Raw genomic sequence first — 25083 nt, forward strand, 5'->3', positions numbered from 1 at the left:
CATATGCAGATCATTTGCTTGGATAACCAGTTGACACAACTGCAGAAAGATTTGGTACTTACAAGGAGAAATCCCTTCAAGTGCATTCTGAACTTGAGAAACCGGTTATTGTGAAGAAAGTTAAAAAGGTAGTGGAAGCCTTTGTTGAGCAAGAAGGATTCACAAAGGAGCAAATTGTTGAAGCAAGAGAAAAGAATGTTTCTCAATAGGTTGGATCATCAAGTGCACCCACTGGTACCTCCACCAAAGTACAGACTAGAGCTAGAAAGGAGAAAGTTGCAGAAAAAGGTAAACAAGCAACTGTTAACAAAGAGAAATCAGTAGAGAAACCAACAAAGATTCAATTCAGGAGAAAAGGAAAGGTTGTTGATCCACCTACTCTGCTGGTATCTAGAAAAAGGAAGAAGAAATAGGAAAAGAAACAAAAATTTGTTGATGATGAAGTAATAAAATCTGAGGAAGAAAAGAAAGCCCTAAGGGCTAGTGTCAAAAAGCCTAATGTTACTGGTAAGTCAACTGGGAAATCTTCAAAGAAACCGGTAACAAAACTGTCACCTCTTGAAAATTTAATATTAAACATTAAAGAGTATGGTTTATTGAAAGGTATAAAGAAAATTTATGATATTTTTAATGAAGATGAACAAAGGCAGTTAGAGGATGTAGTTATTTACATGATGAACAAATATAATAAGGCTCTTATTGAGCTGCAAGGGCAGATTCCTATTTCTTTATACAATAAGATTGATGTTAGATGATAGGCTGCTCTAAGACAAGATAGAGAGTTTGTTGAATATGTACTTAAGAATATTCAATTGGAGGCTACCAAGGAGGAACTAGATGATGTTCTATTAAAAACAAGATCTTCCTTCAGATTAAAGAAAAGATTGAGCAGAATGCTTTTTGGACAGACCTAATCAGTCGAGAAAGAGACTAAAATTTTAATAAGGAAATCATTAGGGTTGATTCCTATTGGAGAGGAAAGTAATGAAGAAGATGAACCGGTGAATATTAAGGGTGAAGACTTTCCAGAAGGTGTTAAACCTACTGACTTTGAGCGTAATGAAATAGTAATGGGAGGACAACTGGTAAATGATCAACCGGTTAATGTACAAACTGAGATAGTGGTCATCCCTGATGATGACATTGGTGATAATGTTGATAATACTGCTGATAATATAGATGTATTTGATGTTGATGTTCATATGTTTGAACAACATGAGGAGAAACAAGAACATGAAGAAAAGAATGATGAAGAAGAAAATAAGGATGAGGAACCACTAGTAGATAATCAAATTGCTTATACACAACCACCATAGGTAAAGACCAGTGAGGAAATCAAGGAGAAAGATAATGATAAGAAGAAGGAAAGGAAAAAAAAGAGGAAGAAGAAGAGAAAACATAGGAGAAGGAGAAGAGGAGAATGAAACAAAGGATAGAGAACCTAAAGTGACACCCTTGTCCCTTGATTCCAAAAAGAAGATTGTTGATGAAGAAGAAGATGATGCATTAAGCATCCAAGGACCCCTGGACATGGATAAACCGAGTTCTATTGAATTGATGCAAATTGCAACAGCCACTCAATCTTGGGCATAGAAGAAAAGGATGAGAGAACAACAAAAGGAGACAAAGACAATAAGGAATGCAGTTGAAATTTTGTCAAGTCTTCTACCATAGACTAATATAGACAGTCTTGTTACTCCAATTGATAAGCTTGGTCAATTGGTAGTTGATGTCAAAGAGAAAAATAAAACATTTGAGGATGCAACTTATATCAGTGTGGAGAAATATTACAATAAAAAGAGGACTAATAAATTGATGACTGAACTTGATAAAGGGAAAGTTTCTCTTACTGTCAATAAGGACTATTTGAAGGAAGCACTTGAAACTAGAGGTAAAATCCTCACAACTCTTTCCAATTTTTCATCATTTTGTGCTGATTTGAAGAAGAAGAAGAGGAAGGAAGCTAAGAAAGAACTTGAATTTATTAGTGAGTCATCTAGGCCCCTTAACGACTTTGAAATCCATTATGGCTGATCTATTGTTGAACTTCAACATAAGCTAAAAACTTATGAGCATGAAAAGGTAAAGAGAGTCAAATCACTGTAGGATTTATAAACACAAGTGATACCCAAGGTGGAGATCTTGCAGAGAGCTTACAAGGAAGCCGAGGCTATCCTTGCTACACCAAAGATGAGTACCATTGATGCAATGGAGGAGCTGGATGGATAGACAAAGACTCATGTGGAGATTACTATAACCATTTTGGAGACATGGCATAATGATCTTAAACAATTGAAGTCTCATTTTAGTGATGCTTTTTTCTAGAATTGCATTGTAAAGACATTATATATATATATATATATATATATATATATATATATATATATATATATATATATATATATATATATATATATATATATATATATATATATATATATATATATATATATATATGCTTTGCAATTTTGATGCAAATTTTGATGTAACATGTATTTATTTTTCATGAATTTACTTCTTTATTTGAAATTGTTGTCAAAGGGGAAGTAATAGTTGAAGAGTCAGTCAAATTTTTGTATTTAAGAATATAGGGAGTATGAGTTTCTACCCATTTAAAATTTATGTAATTGCATGCAATTGCTAAGGGGGGGTATATGTAGATTCAATTTTTGTTTTGCACACTTAGTTGACAATTTTTGTAAGTGTTGCCATCAATGCCAAAGAGGGAGAATATTGGCATTTGACTAAACCGGTAAACATTGTTGTTGATATGCAACTGGTAGATGATTGATTGAAGTGATTGAGATTCATGTTTGATGACTAATTTTTGTGTTGTAATTGATGGCAACAATGTTTTGTATTCATCTAAGTCTTAGAATCCAATCGATAAGGTATAATCGGTACAAAAGACAATTTGATAGAGAAATGACAATTAGGACTTTAACCGGTAAACAAAGGACAGTGTTGCATTCAAGTAATCTGTACAAGCGATTATTGAAGAGTTGGGTGATGTGGTTTCAAAGCAATGTTGGAGATAGGTATTTGGAGCTATGTTCATGACCGCATTGGTAGATTCAACTAGATGAGCAAGATTTCATGTACAGAGAAGATAAAGTAGAAGAACACTTAGCCGGTAGTGATATAACTCACTTAAATCGATAAAACGACACATGTTTTTATTTCTTATGTTGGTGGCCAACATAAGTAAAGCGTGCAATGCAAGTTTGTCTAGATTCATTGAACCTAGGAAATTGTTCCAAGGTTGTAGCCAACTAAAAGTGATTGTTTATAAAAAGTGTAATGAGGTATGAAGTCGGTGTGTGTAAGTGTATGAGATCATTAGCGAATATTGTGAATGTGATTGTCTAGTGATTAGGGAAGCTCTGTAATGAACTATTGTTGAATTTTTCAAGATTTGAAGCGGATCTTACCAGACACAAAAGGTGTTATATGAAGATATTTTCACTGTTGTTTTCCTAACAGTTTACAATTGCAAAATCCCCTAACCAGGTAGATCCTAACTGGCCTTAATATGTAAATCCCCTAACAGGGTAGTTCTATATTAGAGTCTTAAACCCTCACATGAGGTTGATCCTAATAGGTCAAAGCTTCTAACTGGGCTTATCATTGAAATCCCTTAACCGAGTGACTCTTTATCGAGTCTTCTCCTAACAAGGCATAGTTGTAAGACCTTAACCGATAAAGATTTCTATTCTATAGATAGTGAATCTTGTGGGTACCAACTCCCACTGTGGTTTTTCCCTTTTGGGTTTTCTACATATAAATCTCTTGTGTTATGTGGAAATTTCCTTTATTGGGTGATTGCATATGTGGTGACATTTCTTATATGTTTGATAATTTTTAAGTTGTTAAAGTTGGTGATCAGATTCTTACATTTTTTGCTTGCACCGACTCCCCCCCCCCTCTCAGTGCCTTATAATTTTATCAATGTGAATTTACCATGGACTTGAAGAGATTGTACTTTTGAGGCAAAACAATTGTGAGGCCCTACCCCGACTCACTCTAGCATTTCAGTGATTTTTACGATGAGACTATTATGGATGCTTTATTTTTATGCATTATGGACTTAAAACTTATATGATTCCATGATTTGGATAACATTTCTATATGTTGATGCTTCATATTATGCTTTATGATATAGAACTCTATATGATTCTAGAATAGGATGAATTTGAGATGATATATGTCATTATTGGATTTGCAGGACTTTACTATGATGATAGAAATATGATTCATGTTTTATGTGTGGATCAAAATTATGAAAATTATAATAATTTCTTATGTGGATTTATTTGGGTATAAGATGTATTGATTTGTTTAAGTGTATATTGTATGCAGAGTGTTTGATGTGTATTCTTATTCGTGTGTTTTATATTATATGAGGTTATTTAGAATTACTAATGTGTAATTGAGATGCGTAGGAAAATTATCCATGTGACCATGGAAATATTATGGAGAACCAAACCTAGACCTATGTACGTTTGTAAAACCGGGGTTTGTCTATTTGGAGAGACAACACCTCGTTTGTATCATATTTTATTCGTGAAAGTAAATGCTGCATGTGTGTTAGAATTAATTAATTTATTTGTGTAAATCCAACAAGAGACAAAATTTCATGTGTAATTTTGTAAAAGCATTTTTATTGTGTCACTTGACACATGTGATCGATTTATGTTTTGGTTTTTAAATTGTTTCTTGGAGGGAGTTGTTTAACCATAGCTTTTTCAATTAATTTAATGTGGTTCTATAATTTTCTAGGGTAAAGAATCTTTGGGGTGGTCAACTTAGGTTTGACCCAAAAATTAACTTCAGAGGGGTTTAAAAGGGGTTAAATGGACACCTAGGGGTAGTTTAAAAATATTTCCTAAAACCCATAAGGTATACCTAAGGGTTATGAGTAATTTTAGGCATGTGACAACTCTCATGTGACCATTTAGACACCCTAAAAAGTGGGTTTCTGAAGTTGAGCGAAAATTGAAATTAGAAGGATCATCTAAGTTGTTAACCTTCCTCTTTGAATGTGAGATCCCTTTCCCATTTTACCCTACCTTTCCTTTTCAGTTTTAGAAACCTGTGAGAACTCTCACAAAGGGCTTCTTTAGCAAGAATTAGAAAATTGGTGGGTAATCACCCACTCTCCATTTTTTTGGAGACAAGGAATTTTGAAAGAAAAAGATAGATTTGAATTAGGTATTTGGGGCTAAGTGTAGAGAAGCAAGGGATTGTGGATTTGGGCTGCTCATCCTCAACTAATTCTAGTATACCTTTGGGAAGTTGAAGGTTGGTTAAATTTCTCTTTGTATTGTTTTTATATTGCATGTTATGTTGAAAAGAATTGCTTGTGTGAAAAGACTAGTTTCTTGTATGTTTTCCTTGGAAAATTATTCGTGTTGTATGTTGTACTTATTGTATGTATTTTATGTGTTTTGGGAGTAACCAAGGCCTCCTACTCCTGGGAGAGAGGATGGTCTTGTGGGTGGTAGGAGTTTGATAGCCCTCGAGTGAGAGGCTCTCATTATGAGAGTGATCATAAGGGATATTTATGTGACCCTTGCTGCATGGCTTGTTTATGCATTTGGGGGTCATAAGGAGGGAAATAAGGCATGAATGCCTTGGGGGGCATAAGGTTGTTGGGTTGTTATACTTATGATTTATCATTGTATGCCATGAGGTGGCCTTGAGTTTTACCATACTTGCAGTCTCCTCAGGGTATTTGGTCCACTACCACCCGTGTATAGTCATCACATTGTGTGGTGTCGTGTAGCCTTGGGATGGGAATATGTTTGTGATTGTTTTCCCTTGTTTATTGTGTTTGCATGTGTGTAACCCATCTAGGACTTGGTTCTCCAAGCTTGGGGGTGGCTACTAGTTAGCCTAGGCTGGGAGGTGAGCACTTCATGGTCATAGCCTATGATTTATTTGCAGGTTGTTGGAAGAAAGGAATAAGACAAGTAGAAGTGGTTGGAGTTATTTGTTGCAGAAAAATAATTGTAAATGTAATTATTATTCTTTGAAAGTCCTCATTTATTAGAAATGAGATACCTATTTGTAAAGTGACATTGGTGTCTTTTAAATGCACTTTAAAGAAATGTAATATTTTATTATGTTATATTGCAGAAATGAATTGAATATTTCTGGATTTTGTTTCTTAAAGTTTTGAAATAAATATTTGTTGAGTATATAATAATTTGAAAAGCAAGAAATTTATTTTATTCTTTATGCATTTAAAATAAAAGAAAACAGGAAAGGAATAAATTTAGATTTGCATGCATATAGAAGGCTGAAAATAAAACAATTAGATCTGTAAATGGAAGGGCAATTTTAGTTTATCTAAGTCTGTCATTTTGTTTATTGGAGAAAATAAAATAAAATTTTATTATAGCCATTTCTAAAGTTTTATTTTAATAATTTCTAGATTTATATAGTTGCTGTTTCACTTATTTAATTCTATCAAATTCTAATTATTTGTAGAAAAAAAATCTAAGGATTAAATAAACTATCTCTGTTTTTTTTTAGCAGCAAGGCATTTAAAATAAAAGAAAATATATACATTGACTTAAATCTGAAGACTTCAACTAATCTATTAAAAATGTTTCAAAATAACATATCATCATATATTTGAATAGAAAAGTTGCCCTAGATTCAATATGCAGCTAAAATAAATAAATATATGTGTGTGTGTGTGTGTGTGTGTGTGTGTGTTTAATTGTAGTCATTTTTTTAAAACATGTATATATATATATATATATATATATATATATATATATATATATATATATATAATAATATATATATATATGTATACATATATATATATATGTATACATATATATATATGTATACATATATATATATATATGTATACATATATATATATATATATATATATATATATATATATACACATATATATATATACATATATATTTATATGTATACATATATATATATATGTATACATATATATATATATATTATTATATTATTATATTTTTATTCATTTTTAAAATATACTTATTTATATAATACACACACACACACACACATATTATACTTTAAATAAACAAAAAAAAAAAATGATTTTCAAATAAAATGAACCTTTTGGGGGGGGGGGATTCGAAGGGCCGAACCATTGTGCGGACACACAGTGGCACCCGCAGCCTCCACTGTGTGGATGCACAGTGGACAGCCCCCACGGCCGCCACTATGTGGACACATAGTGGAGCCCGCGGCTGCCACTATGTGGACACACAGTGGCATCTGTGGCCACCACTATGTGGACACACAGTGGGCGGCACCCGGTGCCACCGCCGCTGTGTGTTCACATAGTGGCGGCCGGGGAAACCCCGCGCCACCACTTCCTCCCTTTCTCCAAGCATGGCCGCCGCTTCCCATGGAAACCTCCGCCCTGCAAACAAAAAAAAGAGAAATAAAACCCTAGCCCGGGTACGGTTAGGGTAGAATAAAATAAAGAAGTGATTAAAAATAAATAAAAGGGCTTTGTTATATTAATAAAATTAGGGTTTTCATGGTTATTTTGTATAATGTGAGAACATATACATAGTGTTTAAATTATGGAAGATTAGGGCAAATTGGAGATAAAATATTTTCTTAGGTGATTGTAATTAATATGTTTTAATAAACATATGAGTATAATTTAAAAAAAGATGTTTTAAATTAAAATACTTATGAAGTTTAATCTTTTAGGAAATTTAATTCTATTGTAAATTTTTTGACTATAGGGAATATTTTAGCCCACCTAGATATAGGTTTATGAGATTAAAACTTTATAGGGCATATGTCATTATGAATTTAATTGACCCTTTAGTCGATTTAATTTAAGCACATTTTAATTATTGATTAAAATGAATTTTAGACATTATAAACTAAGTGCTAGGACTAATTTAACTAGTTCCTAAAAGTAATTGATGATTATTGGAGTTTAATAATATCTTCATCAATTACTTTAGAGAGTATTGATTAATTTAAGTTATTGATTAAAATTGAGGAAATAATAAAATAATTCTTTTAGTATTCCACATTTGATTTAAATTATTGTCACTTACTTGAGCTAGTGTTAGAGTTAACTCACGCATAGTTAAGACAAAACTTGCTAGTGCATTTCATATTAGTAAATTAATGTTATTAAGTTGTGATTTACAAAAAAAAAAAAATTATCCCGTTCGTGCCCAAAAGTTTGGGCATGACAACAATCTCATGCCCCACTCTTATTTCACTCTACAATGAATGACTTGATAGGTATTTCTCACCTAGTTTTCAAATACATTGTTTCTTTGTCTTTTATATTCTAATGTATATTGAGTCTTGAGCTATGGATATTAATTTTAAGGATTTTTTTTCGGAGTATTACATGGTTAAATGGTTTATGCTATCTCCTTATATTTGTTTCTTCAGTTGTGGTGTCAATGTTTTGAGGACAATATGTTTTGAAGAGTGAACCAAGGGAAAACGTACACAAGGTTAGTAGGTTAGTTTAAACTCAAATAACTTGAAAAAACAAATAAAAGCATAAACTAAACTCCTTATACCTTAAAAGAGAGGGTTCTCTCTTGTTCCTCTAATTTGGACTCTTGTTGAAGCCAATAATGTGCCCCTCCTTGACTTGTTTAGATTGGACCAATTTTGGGATGTGGGTTGCTCTCCAATATTGCACAACAAAGGATGGATGTGGGTTATGGATAAATGCAAAAAGGATGGTAAGGATGGATCATGGATACAAAAGAATTATGGATGCAAATTTGGGTATAATGATGATGCTTGGAATTTGGATTCACAAGGAAAATTAGCGACATGAGATTACTTGATTGGAGATGGAGAATGAAGGGGAGGAGACCCCAATTTATAAATTTGAGAGAGGGTGTATGGATGGTAAAGATTGACGATGAATCAAGGGTAGAGATTAAAGGAGAGGGAGCACATGGATTTAGAGGACAGTGACAAGTGTGGAGACCAAGAAATTTTCCATAAAAGCAATTCTTTTCTCCACACTCCACAATGTACATGGGGAGGATATCCCCAACTACATTGGGGGAATAAAAAGGAATTAAAAATTTCTTGGGGAATGGATGAGGAATTAAAAATTCCTAAATAATGAAATGCATGGTGAAAGGGAATGAGAAAAATAATTTAAAATTCCTTGGGAAGGTGAGAGACATGAGAGTGTGAGATTTTGAAATCCTTGAAATGACCCAATTGGGTGCATTTAAGGTGGAAGGTGAGGAGGGGACAAGTTTATTGAACCATTTATGGCTATGTGTTGATTTTATGGCTAATCATGGCGATTAGGCACTAGAAAATGATTAGAATAGATGATTAGGTGGGTTAATGGGAGATTAGGCGACAAGTGGGATTTGTAGGAGTATTTCACAAGAGCTGAGGAAATGAGTGGGGGAATTTAAAATTGAAGAATAATGTTAAGCATGATTATGAGGGATCCTAGAAGAATTAATTATGGTAATGGAGGATTTAGAAAAGTGATTTATAGGAATCACTTGATTTAGCTAATTAATTTACATTAATTAACTAAGGGGATTTTAGAAGAAATAAATAATTAGATAACCTTAGAAGAATAAGAAATAATTGATTTATTTAAATAAATTAATTGTCTGGCCTATAGTGATAGGATTAAATTTAATTAATACTGAGAAGAATTAAGGCTAGCATAATTAAATAAATTAATTATGTAGAAAGGATAAAATTAATTAAATATTTAATTTAATTAATTTTGGACGTCTACATTTTGCCCCTCTTTTACGCAACGACAAAATTGCTGGTGGGTAAAGACAGAAGAAGAGAATGCCCCAACGTGAAGACGTGGGTGGTATATGCCCCCTTGAGAATGTTTTGGCAATTTTTGAAAACAAATAAGAAAATTCTTGGAAAAAGAAGGAAATGGCGGGAGTGGGAAGAAAATGAGAGGAAAAGAAAAGGAAATATTGAAGGAAGAGGAGAAATCAATGAATGGGGAGAAGGACAAGGAAACGGGGCCACTAGGGACCCTATATAAGCCACATGGGACCCAAGGAGGGGTCATTGTCACATACACCTATTGGAGAATAGAGAGCACAGAGCCCTTGGAGAGAGAGATGGAACACATTCCCATTCATGAGAACTACGTGGAGAGGGTCCGACGAAACAAGACACCAGTACACTATGGCCCATTGGTACGTAACCTAGACCCACTCAGTGATTTGGTAGATTAGGGTGAATTTTAGGGCTAGAAAGAGGATTTAATATGGTAGTGTGGCAGAGGCATTGATTGTCATTTCAGTGCCACTGCCCCAAGTTAGTGTGTGTGTGTTAGATAGCTCAAATAACCAGAGGACAACTGAGAGGGGGGGTGAATCAGTTGTCAATAAGTTAAATGAATATAAACACTTAAAACCTATTACCGGAATACATGAACCAAATACCAGAATAACAGATAAAGTAGTTAGGCATAGACAAAAATCAAAGAGCATTTACCAACAATCCACAACATATAAAACCAAGATTTGTACGTGGAAAACCTAGTAAAGGGAAAAACCACGGTGGGAAGCCTACCCATAGTTAGATAATACTTCTATAGTAAGTATGTGCTTACAAAGAGAGGGGCTTGCACATGCAGGAAGGCCAACAACCTAAAGCATATTGATCATCACAAAGGGAGTCTCACTAACTACAAAAGAAATCCAAACTACAATTTGGAAAGAAGAGTAAACTACAAAGATAGCATCTCCTATGCCTGAGTACAGTTCTGTTTAAGCTAAATACCAGAGGTCTTAAACCTCTTATACAAACCCAATTCGATCACCTATGATCAACCAAAACCTTTGCATATGATTACAACCTTGTTCACACACAGATAATCACATAACCATCTGTTACCATCCCATGATCTACAAAGAGATCTTATATCATATATACCAACCCAGGACCTAAACAATTAGGTCATCCACCTAAAAGATAATACAATAAATTAATTTCATAAACCCACAAATTAATGATAATCCAAGTTGGCCATAGATTGAAACAACATAATACAATCCATAAATCCAATCGGTAACGCATTGGGGTCAACTACCAACACGTTACATAAACTGAACCATAACCTAGATAGCACCAGACCCAAAATAGGTCACCATAAGCCAAATCCAACACCATCGATCAATTGGAACATGAACAAGATAACCAATAGCATCTCGTGAACCATCTAGAAGCCACACCCACACCACTTATCAAGTGCATCAAAAGATCTTCAATAAAGCACTACCAATAGAACCCTTACTGGTAACCAAAAGGCTTACTAGAATAGGAGATAGCTACCAAATCATCAAATCTCAAACCAACAGACCGTGAAATGCATCAGGAACCCATGATTGACCAATCCAAACCAATTCCACAAAATAGACCATACCGGAGATGATCTCCAGATCAATATCATAAACCAACCGCTCTACCGGAAGTTGGTAAACAACAAAACAACTAGTGTTGACATCAATGACAAACATCAATGCAACACATAATCAATTCCTCCAAATTGCCAACAGTGCGCATGTGCACAACACGAGCGAACATGAGGTTAGGATATATATAGGGTGATTGGGGCAGGCACATGTGGCTAGCACGTGCGCTCGTGTTGGTTATCAAAAGTAGGGAGTCAATAGGGTAAAAGGGTGGAGGTCTACAGATTAGTGCCTCCGACTGTGGCATAATGCATGTGCCACATTTTTAGCGCATGGGATTGAATAGATCAACGCGTGCACTTGGTGAGTAAAGGGGAAGAAAAATGATAGGGGGAATGGGGATTGAGAGGATCAACAGGGCACATAGATGCCCTGGGAGTGGGTTATAGGCTAGAATTGGCTATAATAAGAGAGGGTTAGGATAGAATATGAGGGATAATGAAGTGAATTAACTGGGTGTAGGAGGATCTAGGACCACTCCCATCACGTGAGCATTGGCTGACCACCATGAGGCTATACAGGTAGTTGAGAGTATATGAGTGAGAGATATTGAGCGTGGTTGGCTTGGGTTTCATCGACTGATGGTCGACGAATAGGGCTCATACAACCATGATGACTACATTAGTGGAGAGATGGGACAATAGGACATGTACCTTTCACCTACCTATAGGAGAGGCCTCTTTCACTTGATGTTTGGAGGATCTTGAAGATCCCTATTCATGGCATTATTCCTGAGAATCGGTTAGACATAGCAGATTACTACCTTCACTAGCTATGTGACTATGACAACTTTCCTATGGATGGGACACAGTTGCATGTGGGGAAGGCAATGCAGATCAAGCACATTCCACACCTAGTGCTTGTTATTTGTGGACTGATCAATGGACGAGTGATGTGGGATCTTAGTGGTCATGGATAGAGCAAGTGTGTGTACTACATGGTACACGATTATATGGAGTATGCATGAGGAGTGGCTATGTTAGGGAAATTGTACCACGACATGCATTTGGTTTTGTATCAAGAGTATCAGAGTCTGACTCACTTGCATGTATGGGAATGGGAGCACATTATAGTGACACAGCTAGTGGGGGTATAGGACAGGCGGCGATTGTTCCCATATGTGGACCGGTATAGGGGGATGCTCCATTACACCAAGCTTGGAGCAATATGGTTTTGGAGGAAAGTCTTCAATGAGATGATGTTCTTCACATGGAGGCCATATTTAGGTTGTGAGAGGTGGAGAGAAGATTGGCAACTGCATTGGGTAGAGTCAGAGACGTGGCTATTTTGTAGATCCGTGCATGTTATTGATCACTATGTGCCTCTTTGAGTGGCTCAACGGTTTGGGCATATTGAGGACATAGTAGAGCCTGAGCAATTATATCTGAGGATCACTTGAGAGATTAGGACATGGGGGAAAGCTATTAACCCTTTGGAGGTTCGAGTGAGTTGGGAGGGTGTAGACACTAGGGTGTGGGATGAGTAGAGAGAAGTAGGACATGACAAGGGCATGACTGATGCGTACAAGGGTTGGTGGGAGGCTCACTTACTAGTGCAACTCATTATTCCCAGAGTTCTGGAGGAGGATGAGGTATGTCCATCGATCGATGAGGTCATAGGATGAGAGGGGGATGATGTCACAAATAGAGGAGGGGTAGGAGGACGAGAGGGCAGTCAATAGAAGAGAAGGGGAGGGGTGGGGAGAGGACATGGTTGAGGGAGGCAGTTGGTTCTACTACAGGTTTAGCCACCAATTGCACAGATTGGGATAGTTGGAGGAGAGGGAGAGGGAGGGGATGGTGGTGGTGAACTATTGGAAATCTTGAACATATAGGTATAGAGTGAGGGAGCACCAATATAGGTATAGGTTTAGGGGTAGCAGAGGATAGGGTGTCAAGGGATGAGTACAACAAGGTTGTACGGGAGGGGGATGGTGCTTAGGTGAGGGCTAGGAGTCTGGAGGTTGAGTTACAAGGATTGGATGCTTCTAGGGAGAGATATAGGAGGGTGAAGGAGGATATAGAGGTGGAGAGTAAGGGTGGACAATTTATAGACATAGGTGACATGGTTGAGGAGGGAGGCAAATGACCTAGTGGAGAGCTTGGAGGCAGCTCGAGCAAAGGTGGTAGCTCTAAGGGGGGAGAGGGATGAGATAGACCGACTCTTAGATGAGGCCATGAATGGGGGATCCATCAGGTAGTCGAGGATGAATCTAGAGAGGATGGATGGAGAGATGGGTGCTCTCTACACCCGGCTAGGTAGAGCAGAGACAAATGCAGGGAGGTTGCGGGAAGAGCGAGATGGAACCCGTCGATAATTAGAGCCCACAAGATTCTCAAATGTGTTCAGTGAGTATACCAAGTATAGGGGCGGGATGGAGATATTAACTAGGGAGGCAGCCTACTATAGAGGCTTGAACCATGGAGTGATGTTGATAGACCAGAGAGTTGCATCGTACATTGAGGGTGTGCGATCTCACATGAATCAGAGTCAACACCAGACCCAAAGCCAACAGATAGGAGGATCAGTGGCTATGAGGCCACCTAGAGGGGATGCGGGAACATCAAGAGGTACAACTCGGAGAGGAGATGGTGATGAGGAGACAGGGAGTGTGGGCTAGCCTTGGTGTATGTGACACTATATTTTGACCCTTCACGGATTTGTATCATTATACTATCATTGACACATTCACTAATTGTTTTGATATATATGAGATATGATTTTAGGCGGCATATATGCATGTATGGACTTTATTATGTATTTTGATGGACTTTGATTACTATTTTATTTATGATTGATAGATGATGATGTTATGATTATTGATTTGATATGATGCATGTGATGGATATTATTTGACTTACCTGTGATGCAGGATGGATGCCTATATGTATATATGTGACATTGTTGACGTGTTTGTGGATGATGCATATTTTATCTATGATGGTGCTAACATGTTTATGGATGTAGGATGCATGTAGATGATATGTTTATATAATATACATATTTTGGATTTTTATGTGATGATATCCCCGAGGAGATGCCCTTTGGGACCAAATTGATAATCTGTAATGAAAAAAATCCCAATCCAAAATGTCTAATCATCTCGTTGGAAGTATAAATTACCAAAGGAAGTGGTGAATTAATATGGAATAACAATATTTTTTGCATTTAATTTGACACATTGATCAAATATTTGTTTAGACCAGGGATTTGACAGTGGATGTGTTTTGGTATTGTCGACATAATGAATTTTTTTATCTTTTCGGCTGTTAAATTTCTTGTCATTTTCGTTGTAGATAGATAATGCCTTTGTATATCGATTGTGGAGATTAATGAAATGTTCAAATATGAATGATAACTAAATGCATCGGGTAATGTAATGAAAAACCACTAAAATATAATAAATCAAACCCTATGGCCATCTAATGACTTCCATGACCATTTGCATAAAAAAAATTAATGAATGAGATTCTGATGCATGATGTGTTGAGTAAGTTATCAAAATGTGATTATTTTCAAATGTTTTAAATTAAATGGTGTGATAATTAATGATTGCAATTCTATATGAGATACTAATTTTTGAGTGGCCTTTAATTAACCTTACATTATTATGAACATGCATGACAAATACATTTCAATAGATAGTCAGGATTGTATCTACCAGTTTGCATGTTTGCAATGAATAATGCTACTAAATGAACAAAATGATTATGATGATAATAAAGTGATAATGCAAAAAATGGTTATGAAACTAATGACTATGCAACTTAAATTGACAATGTAATTAATGTTAGAGGATAATGAATAATGAAGTAATTTTTTTGGAATGTGCCAGCTATAGTACAACAACATAGGATTAGAAGAAATTAAGAAAGTGAATAAATTGAGGTCTCCAAAATGCATAGTGATAGGATAAAATGTGAATGATGGGATGGAGGGATTTGTTGTGCAAAATATGGAGAGCAAACCTAGTTTTGATATTGCCAAGGATAGTCTACACCATTGATTATAGAAACCATGATGTTATGAAAAATCCAAGGCATGGAATGATCTCAAACAAACATGAATCTTTGGTATGCAACCATGTAAACATCATATAGATGTAAGTACAAGGTTGCAGGTTCATACAAGAAAGACCTTCAAACACACCATAACACAAAAAGCATGCCCCAATATGCCCCAACTCATAACATACCAAGATATAGATTGATCCTAGCTATCATGAGTAGGATTATTCATAGGAAAAAGTGATGCAAATTAAAGCAAATAGACCAAATCATGCAAGTAAAATGCACAAGGCCAATTGACATCTCTTGCCAAGAGTAGGACTTAGGATTTGTGGATATACTGCCAGCTAGGGGAAGGATGCATCCTAATGGGTAGGAGTGACTGATGGATCTGAATAGGAAATAGAGAAGATGACATGGACACATGAATGCAGATGTGGTACTTTACTGTGAAGACTTGATGGGGTGCATATGGATGGATGTTTAGATAATGTGCAAGTCAAGAAGAAGCACAAGCTTGGGACTTGAGATTAAGATCAATGTGATGGGTGAAAGCTTAGTATGATGGGATGGAAGCTCAGTTTGATGGGATGGAAGATCATTTTGGTGGGATGGAAGCTTAGTTTGATGGGATGGAAGCTCAATTTGGTGGGATGATCCTGATTCAAGCTTCAGGCAAAGACTCATCATCATATATCGAGGGGGGGGGGAGGCAAATGGATAAATGACCTGTTGAGGATAGTTTGGTGGGAAGAGCAGGTAGGGCTATTGTAGAGGATACTAGAATGAATCATGACATTTGTGGAGGTGGTCAGGAGCACCTTGTTCCTTTTCCTTTTCTTGTAGAGGTGGGGTGGATGGTAGGGTCATCGGATTGATTTTCTTGATAGAATGAAGGAGACAACTGATAGCGGTCAGGAGGACAAATGCTATGAGAGAAGTTTTATGCAGTGGCATGGATTAAATAATGAAGGAGGGAACTGGCTATAGGTGAGCAGGTGGAATGTGGAGGAGTACGAAAGGTCATGCAATGACTCATGTCACGTTAAAGAATATTTACACAACGAATCTAACTACTTAATTCATGTCAATTAATTTTGTACACTTTAATTGATTGTCTCCATGTATATTAATTCACCACCTTATATTTAGCACATAGGGCGACATCCTACACAAATGTTCCTATCCTTGGGTGTTGGGCAGAGAAGTGCAAAAGACGTTAGAATATTAGATTTAAGGAATGTAGATATCGGGTGGGTGGGGAAGATAGAGTCTGACTTGATAGACGATGGATCCAAATTATTTACCTTAATGCTTGTAAACAAGTTTTCACCAAGTCACTTGCCCATAGTGCCACGAAGTGGTTTTCACTTATGGACGAATTGATTTTTCTTTGCTTTTTTGTTTTTTTCATTTTTTTGTATTTTTACCATTTTTTTGGTTTTTTTATTTTTTTGCATACATTTAGATAACTGATGACCTTTTGAGGAGTAGGCATAAAATCTCTTTAGGTGCATGATGTTCATATGCTCATCCAATGGATAACCTTTGGGAGTAGCCAACTGATATGCGTCGAATCCATACTTTGTTATGATCACATAAGGTCCAAGCCATTTAAGCTCAAACTTGCCTTTCTTTTCTCTTTCCTAAAGATTTCTTTGATTTTCCATAAGGATGAGATCAACAACTTCAAATTCCCAGGTTCTGACTTTCTTGTTGTAGCTCAAGTGTAGGCAATTTTGATACACCAGAAGATGGTTCAAGGCCTTGAAATGGCTTTTATCCAACATTTCTAGCTCTTGCAATCTAGCAACTCTATATTCCTCATCAAGGAGGATATGCTACACGGATACCCTTAGGAAGGGGACCTTTATCTCAAGAGGGAGGAAGACTTCAGAGCCAAAGACAAGGGAATCTAGAGTGGCACCTATGGGTGTGCGGATGGAAGTATGGTAGGCCCATAGAGAAGGATGGAGTTGGAGATCCCAATCACAACCAACTTCATTGACTATCTTTTTAAGGATTTTGATTAAGGTTTAATTAGAAGCCTCGTCTTGACTTCTACCTTGCGGGTAATATAGGGTGGAGAAGCGGTGTTGGATATCAAACTTCTGGCAGAGCTCTTTAACATCCCGATTCTTGAAAGGTTTGTTGTTATCTGTGATAATAACTTTTGGGATTCCATATCAGTAGATTAAGTAATTCAAAATGAATTTAGAGATCTGCTTCCCAGTGGTGAAGGTAAGAGGGATGGCCTCCACCCACTTGGTGAAGTATTTAGTGATGGTGATGATGAATTTAAGACTGTTGGAGGATGCAGGGTGGATTTTGCTAATGAGATCGATCCCCCACTATGAAAAGGGCCAAGGTGTGATAAAAGGCTACAAATCCTGTGATGAAGCATGAATCTTGTCACCATGCTTCTGACAAGGGATACATTTCTTTACATAATTATATGCATCTTCTTCCATTGTAGGTTAGTAGTATCCCATTCAACTTTTTAGCCAAAGTGAGACCACTCGAGTGTGCCCCATAGATACCCTCATGCACTTCACGTAGTGCCCATTCAACCTCTTGTTTGTCTAGACACCTTAGGAGGGAACCATCAAAATGCCTTCTAAATAGGGTGTCTCCAAGGATGGTGTAATGAGCACAATGGTGAATGAAGGTTTGTTCTTTGTTTTTAGTGAGGTGGGGATGGATGATGTTGTCTCTTAGGTAGGTGAAGGTCTCTTGATACCAAGGGGATTCGAAACTAATGAGTACACATACCATTTCGAACTCAAGTAGATCGTATGTCGATATGAGAAGTTTCTCGACCAAAAACTCACATTTTTTAGTATGTGTCAACATCTGAAGGAGAGAAACAATAGTAGCCATTGCATCTGCAACTCTATTGTTTGTGCATGAAATCTGATCAAATTTGATTGATGTAAAATGTTGCTTGAGATCCTCAACCATACACTATAGTAAGGAAGAAGCTTTTCATCCTTTGTTTGATACTCATTGTTAACTTGCTTAATGACAAGCTGGGAATCACCATAAACATGTAATTCCAATATCATCCATTGGATGGCCAAACAAAGTCTAGTGATCAGTGCCTCATATTCTTCTATGTTATTGGTGCATACAAAGTCTATCTTGTATGATTTAGGGATGCAATCTCCTTGAGGTGTAACCAACAATATGCCTACCCCTGATCTGTTCTATGTGAAAGAATAATTAAAGCATAAATTCCATGTGAAAGATGTAGTGACAATCATTATGGATTCATCTGGGAATTTCATGAGGATAGGGTGATCACCTTGAAGCAGAGTGTCTACCAGTTGATTTGCTATCACTTGTCCTTTGATTTCTTTTCTATCTACATACTTAATGTCAAACTCGCTTAGTAAGATGACCCATTTAGTAGTTCTCCCTTTGAGAGAAGCCTTTGATAAGAGATACTTGAGAGGATCAATCTTAGAAATCAATTTTGTTTTGTTGTTAATCATGTAGTGCTAGAGTTTCTGTGTGCTGAAGACAAGTTCTAATCATGCCCTTTCAATAGGAGTATAATTGATCTCGTAGCCTACTAATGTGTGTCTGATATAGTATATGGCATGCTTTTTTCCCTGATCATCTTTTTGTACCAATAATGCCCCCAGTGCCACTGTGGTTGCTAATATATACAAACAGAGTGGTTGTCCTGGAATAGGAGACATAAGGACATGAGGTGATGCTAGATATTCCTTGAGTTTCTCAAAAGCCTTCTAGCACAAACAATCCCATCTGAACTTGGTATCTTTGTGAAGTAAGTGTACAAATGGGTTACATTTATCTATGAGCTATGAAATGAAGTGTCTAATGGATTGGAGCTTCCCTTAAAGGCTACATAGTTGTCTGAGAGTCTTTGGGGGAGGCATTTCCATAATAGCTTTCACCTTTGCAAGATCAACTTCTATGCCTCTGCAGGAAATGATGAAACCTAGTAGTTTCCCATATGTAACACAAAAGAAACACATCTTAGGGTTTAGACATAACTTATACTTTTCCAATCTCTCAAAGATCTGCCTTAGGATAGGGATATGCTCATCTCTTGCCTTAGATTTTCCTAAGAGACCGTCAACATAATCTTTCATGATTTTATGCAAGAGGTCATGAAAGATTCTTGTCATTTCTTGTTGATATTTTGCTCGGGCATTCTTGAGACCAAAAGGCATGACCTGATAATAAAAGGTTCCCCATGGCATTATAATGTTGTTTTGTGTTGGTCCTCTTCTTGTATTCTTATATGATTGTATCCAAAAAATCCATCCATAATTGACAACATTTCATGTCCTATTGTGAGATCTATGATCATGTCTATGTTGGGAAGCAAAAAATCATCCTTAGGGCATGCTTTATTCAAGTCTCAAAAATCTATGCAATTTGGATGCCCCCAGTAGCTTTGTTGACAGGGACAATATTGGACACCCACTCAGGATAATCTATTGGTTTTACGAATCCAACATCTTTTGAAGTTCTCCCTTTATAAGGAGTGAAATATGTGGATGCATTTTACATAATTTTTTCTTTATAAGTTTGGAATCTAGACAAACAATAAGATTGTGGACTACTAAGTCTAGATCAAGGCCTAGCATATCAGCATAGGACCAGGCAAAATTAATCTTTGTTCTGGTGAGAAAATTGATGAAGTTTTGTTTTTCTTGATCCGATAGAGACTTAGCAATGAGTACATTCTTTGGAATATCTTCAGTGCCCACATTGATAGTTTTTTTTCTTCTATAAGTAGGTTTGACCTTTCTTGTTGTGGGGGAACCACGGTAGGGAGGTCAAGTCCCTCATCCTCAAGTTATTGATCCAGGTTTTCACTTGAGGATATGCCCTTTAATTTTACTTTTTCCTCATCCATAAGTGCCCCAGGGAGGTTTTCACCCAATGAATCATTATTTTTCTTCTTATTGTCTTTTTTGTGACTAAGGGCATTGACCTAGCTACCAAAGTATCTGTTCTCATGCAGTTGAATCCCATGAACTCTTTTGCAGTCTTCCAAGTTGTGCATAGTTAGGAGAGTCATGAGAGCATTGTCGTCGTCACATACATCCAATGCAGGTTTTTCTCGTTGGTCCCAATCTATAAGCTCTGGGTGGACAAGTTGTAGCTCATATGGAGTGGAAGGGATTACAGGGGTGATGGTGTTGATATGGGTGTTAAAGAAGATGTCATCTTGGTATTCAAAAGGCATTTCATAATATTCTTCTTTGTCAGAGTCTTTGACATCAAAAGAGGGATTTGAAGGGGCACCGACAATAGTGATCTTAGGTACTAGAGTATAACCCAAACCCCTATTATACTTGTATGAGATGGGATTTATTAGTGCTTTGATTCCTTTCTCTTCCATCCCTAGGCCATGTCCTTTATAACCCATCTTATCCACTATAGCTGATGCTTTTGGATACATTTTCTTGGAATTTTTTGTTGGTTCTTCATCCTCTTCATGATACAACCAAGAGGAAACATCTATCTCTAGGCTTTCTTCATCAAGTGGGCCCCACTACTTGAAGATGGTGTCTTTGCATTACAAAGTGGATTTCTTATCTTTTTTAATTTCTTTGGCCTTGCTGAATGACTTGGGAGATAACGGGAATTTTCCCACATGTAGGACATCCTGAAGTTTGTATTCTCCACAGTCACTATCTACGATCTTGACCTTAGGTTTTTCTTGAGATGAAGTCGAGGCAAGTTTAGATGTATCAGATGGAGGAGGTGGAGCGGGTCTGTTAAGTAGGTAGTGGTATGAATGCTTCCCCTCTAGAAGTTTGCAATATGAAAAAGGTTGGGGATCACACTTGATAGTGATCTCTCTACTATTGAAGGGGAATTTAAGGCATTGGTGATATGTGGAGGGGACGGCTTGAAGGGAATGAATCCATGGATGACCAAGGAGAATGTTATATGGGATGTCAAGATCTAAGACTTGGCAAGGGGTGTCAACTGTAACAGGGCCTACTTGAAGAGGTAAAGTTATCATACCTTTGGAAACCCTTCCTGCATCATCATAGGCCTTGATTGTGATTCATCCTGATGGTTCAAATAGGTCCTCAGGATGTTCTAATTGCTTCATTAACTTGTATGTATAGAGATTGAGTCTAGATCCACTGTCTATTAAGATGCATTTAACCTTGTATTTCTGGATAAGAGATTCAATAGGAAATGACTTATTATGATCATCATCAGATGGAGCATCATTAGAGGTGAAAACAAGGTTGTGTTGAGTAGCAAGGTTTCCAATGAGGGCTTGGAATTGAGCAACATTAATATCATCAGGGACACGTGATTCAAAAAGGGCTTGTTCCAAAATCTCCTCGTGAATGGGGAGGTCTTGAGGAGCTCTAGGATGGAAATATGTAGGATTCTTTTTGAGGTGTTATAGAAGGTCACATCGGTGGGTGGATGAAGTGGGGGGAGGATTAGGTGGGGGAGGAGCTCCTTAGATAGTTACTCTTTCATAGGAAATGGTCACATTGTAGTCATTCTGAGAATAGGACATGGAAGGCGTGGCACCTTGAATGACTATTTTGGCAGGGTTGGACCTACTTGCTAGTTGTGGAGGAGGAGGACCACCTTGGATAGTGACCCTAGGTACATTTTGTGAAGGGGGAGGTTACCTCCTTAAATAGTGATGATGTTGATGTTGGCACTTTTGATGTTTATGTTGTGATTGTCATTGATGGACACACACTTGTATTGAGATCCTCTTTATATGTATGAGCTCATGCTCAACCAGTATTTGTTCCAACCGATATGTTGTACTCTAGTCTTTAGACTAGTAGTGATTTTGCAGAATGTGTTTTCCTGGTCTGAAGCGGCATGTCGACCCCAAGCGGTTTGGAGATCACAAGCGGTACGAGGAAGCAAAGTGGCACAACACATTCTTACCAGTCTTCATTTTTGTCAAACAGGCAACCGACATTTTTGTCAAACTGGCAACTGGCATTTTGTATGAACCGGTAACACTCTGTGATGAGTTACCAACTGGCATTTTGTGATGAGTTACCAATCCATCGATTTTTTGATGGTGCCGACACATTGACGATGATTCTTGTGTCGTGTTACTGAGTATGTCTAGATTCACTGAACCTAGGAAAATGTAATGTAATCCTATTGGACTGACATGAAATCAGATTCCTTTAAAAGGACATCATGTCTAGGGTTTTTGTTGTTGAAGAAGTTGCGAATAGGGTTTATGTTGAGCTAGGGTTTAAGGTAGAAGTGAAGAGCGATCTTATCTGAGAAGATTGAGTTGTAACTGAGAGAGATAGAGAAGACTGAAGTAATGCTGGAATGCATTAGCTGTGAGCAATACTGGATCTAACCAAGCAGTTTATGCTAGTAGATAGATCAAACACTTGTTGATTACTCACATCTTTGACAAGTTTGTAGCCCTTAATCGGGTAGGCCTCAAAGCCTTTGTAAAATCCTCTAACAAGGTGGTTCACACATGTGAATCTAAAATCCTCTAACAAGGTAGTCTTTAATCGGACTTATCTCCTAACAGAGATTGAGATTCTTAACAGGATCTGTTATGGTGAAGAACATTGTAAGACCTTAACCGGTCTGGTTTCTATTCTGCAGATAGTGACTTGTGAGTTCCATCTCACCGTGGTTTTTCCTAGTTGGGTTTCCACATCAAATATCTTGTGTTATGGTTGCATTGCTTTTGTGGGTGAATGGTTTATTCGCATTTTGGTTTGTATGTGTGATAACCAGATTGATTGTCAGACTGCTTTACCGGTTTATCTCTAGACTGTGTAAGTGTTTTAGTGCAAAGATTTTTGGCATACTAATTCACCCCCCCTCTTAGTATTCATCAGTTGACATGGTTATCTACAAGCTCTATACGACCCACCAAGGAGTCAAAGCCAGATATATGATTAGTATAATCATAGTTGACAACATTAGATGATGAGGCCTTTCCTTTATCATGCTTCAGGAAGGTTTCTTGGTACATCTTGATTTTATCATTATTATTACCGAGTTTTGTTGTTGCTACCTCAATATCACCCTTATCAATGAGATCTTGGATATAGTTCTTCAGTTTCATACACTTTCATGTATCATGCCCATTGATGTGGTGATAGTCCCAATACTCATTCTCATTATACCACATGGGTTTGGGATGATTATGTTGGCATTATAATAGACAAAGGGAGATTGTTGGCATTTCAATAAGGATATTGAGAAGATTTATGGTGATTATGGATATAACTAATTAAGTATGTTTACTATCTTAATATTATTATTTTGTCATTCATGTCAAGAAATTGATTTTCGGATTCAGTATGATGTTGCCATATCTTAAGAAGAATGATTTGATGAGTATAAAGAAGTCGGTAAAAGACACAAAAAGAATGTGATGAATAAGGGGAGAAATAAGTTATTCAATGGGCAACTATTACCAAGTTAGACAATGATGAGATCATGATGTTTAGATTGTTTTGGTATCCTACATATGTTGTTGTTTGTAAGGTCAATACTATACTATGTTACCGAGAAAAGAACCTAGTCGGTAAACCCTAAGGAACCTAGTTGGTAAACCCTAAGGTTATCGCGATCGTTTAATGAAGGTGGAATGTCTACTGAGTGAAGTTTAGTATTCACCGAGTTGTAACCGAGTAATAACAGAAGCATTGAATGAATAAAAGCATTATTTAATGAAGGAAGCTAATGAGCTGGTTATGATTAAATGATTGGTATTTCGTGCATCAAGTTTATTAAAGAATCTATGGAAAAGGAAAATTGGCAAGAAGATCTACAACTCAAATTAAATTGCAATACCCTAGCACAAGTTCCAAGAAATATATGCAAGTTCCAAGGCGGGGTAAAACATTTTCAGATCGAAGGATACATTGAACCTAGTCAAGTTTGAAGATCTGATGGCTATGATTGATCATGGGAAATGTGATCAAGGAGATTAAGCGGTTGGCAAATTGTTTATAAATAAGGAACTATTGATAAACAATGTATGCGGGCAAGTGTATGCACAAGGGATGCTACACAACATTTACCGAGCACTGAAGCTTGAAGACTTATTTTGATAACAGAGTATAGAGCCCAGCAGGAGGACAAGATAAGTCCTATGATTAGATTGTATTGAGAAAATAATAATCTGCTTTAGCATTTTAGATGTGAAGTTGCAGATAGATTTTTATTACTGTTATTTTGTAAAGTGACAGAAAATCTCTTAACCGAGTGGACTTAACAGTCTTATTTGTAAATCCTCTAACAAGGTGACATTCTAATTGAGTGTTTAAAATCCTTTGACAAGGTCACTTCTAACAAGGTGAAGATCCTAACAGATCTAAGGGAAATCCCTTAATTGGGTCACATCTAGCAATGTGTTTGTAATCTTTAACAGGATTTGCTTTTAACCGAGCATACTCTAGAAGAGTATATTTCTTAGTGGGTTTGAAATCCCACAGTGGTTTTTCCCTATTTGGGTTTCCAAATTAAATCTCGTGTTATATGTTTTGTGATCTTATCTATTTATGAGTTTGCATGCTTTATAGTTTTTCTGATAAGGTTACCGAGGTTGAATCTGTTGTTTT

This window comes from Cryptomeria japonica, chromosome 1 (assembly GCF_030272615.1).
Source record: "Cryptomeria japonica chromosome 1, Sugi_1.0, whole genome shotgun sequence".
In the NCBI taxonomy this organism is placed as follows: domain Eukaryota; kingdom Viridiplantae; phylum Streptophyta; class Pinopsida; order Cupressales; family Cupressaceae; genus Cryptomeria; species Cryptomeria japonica.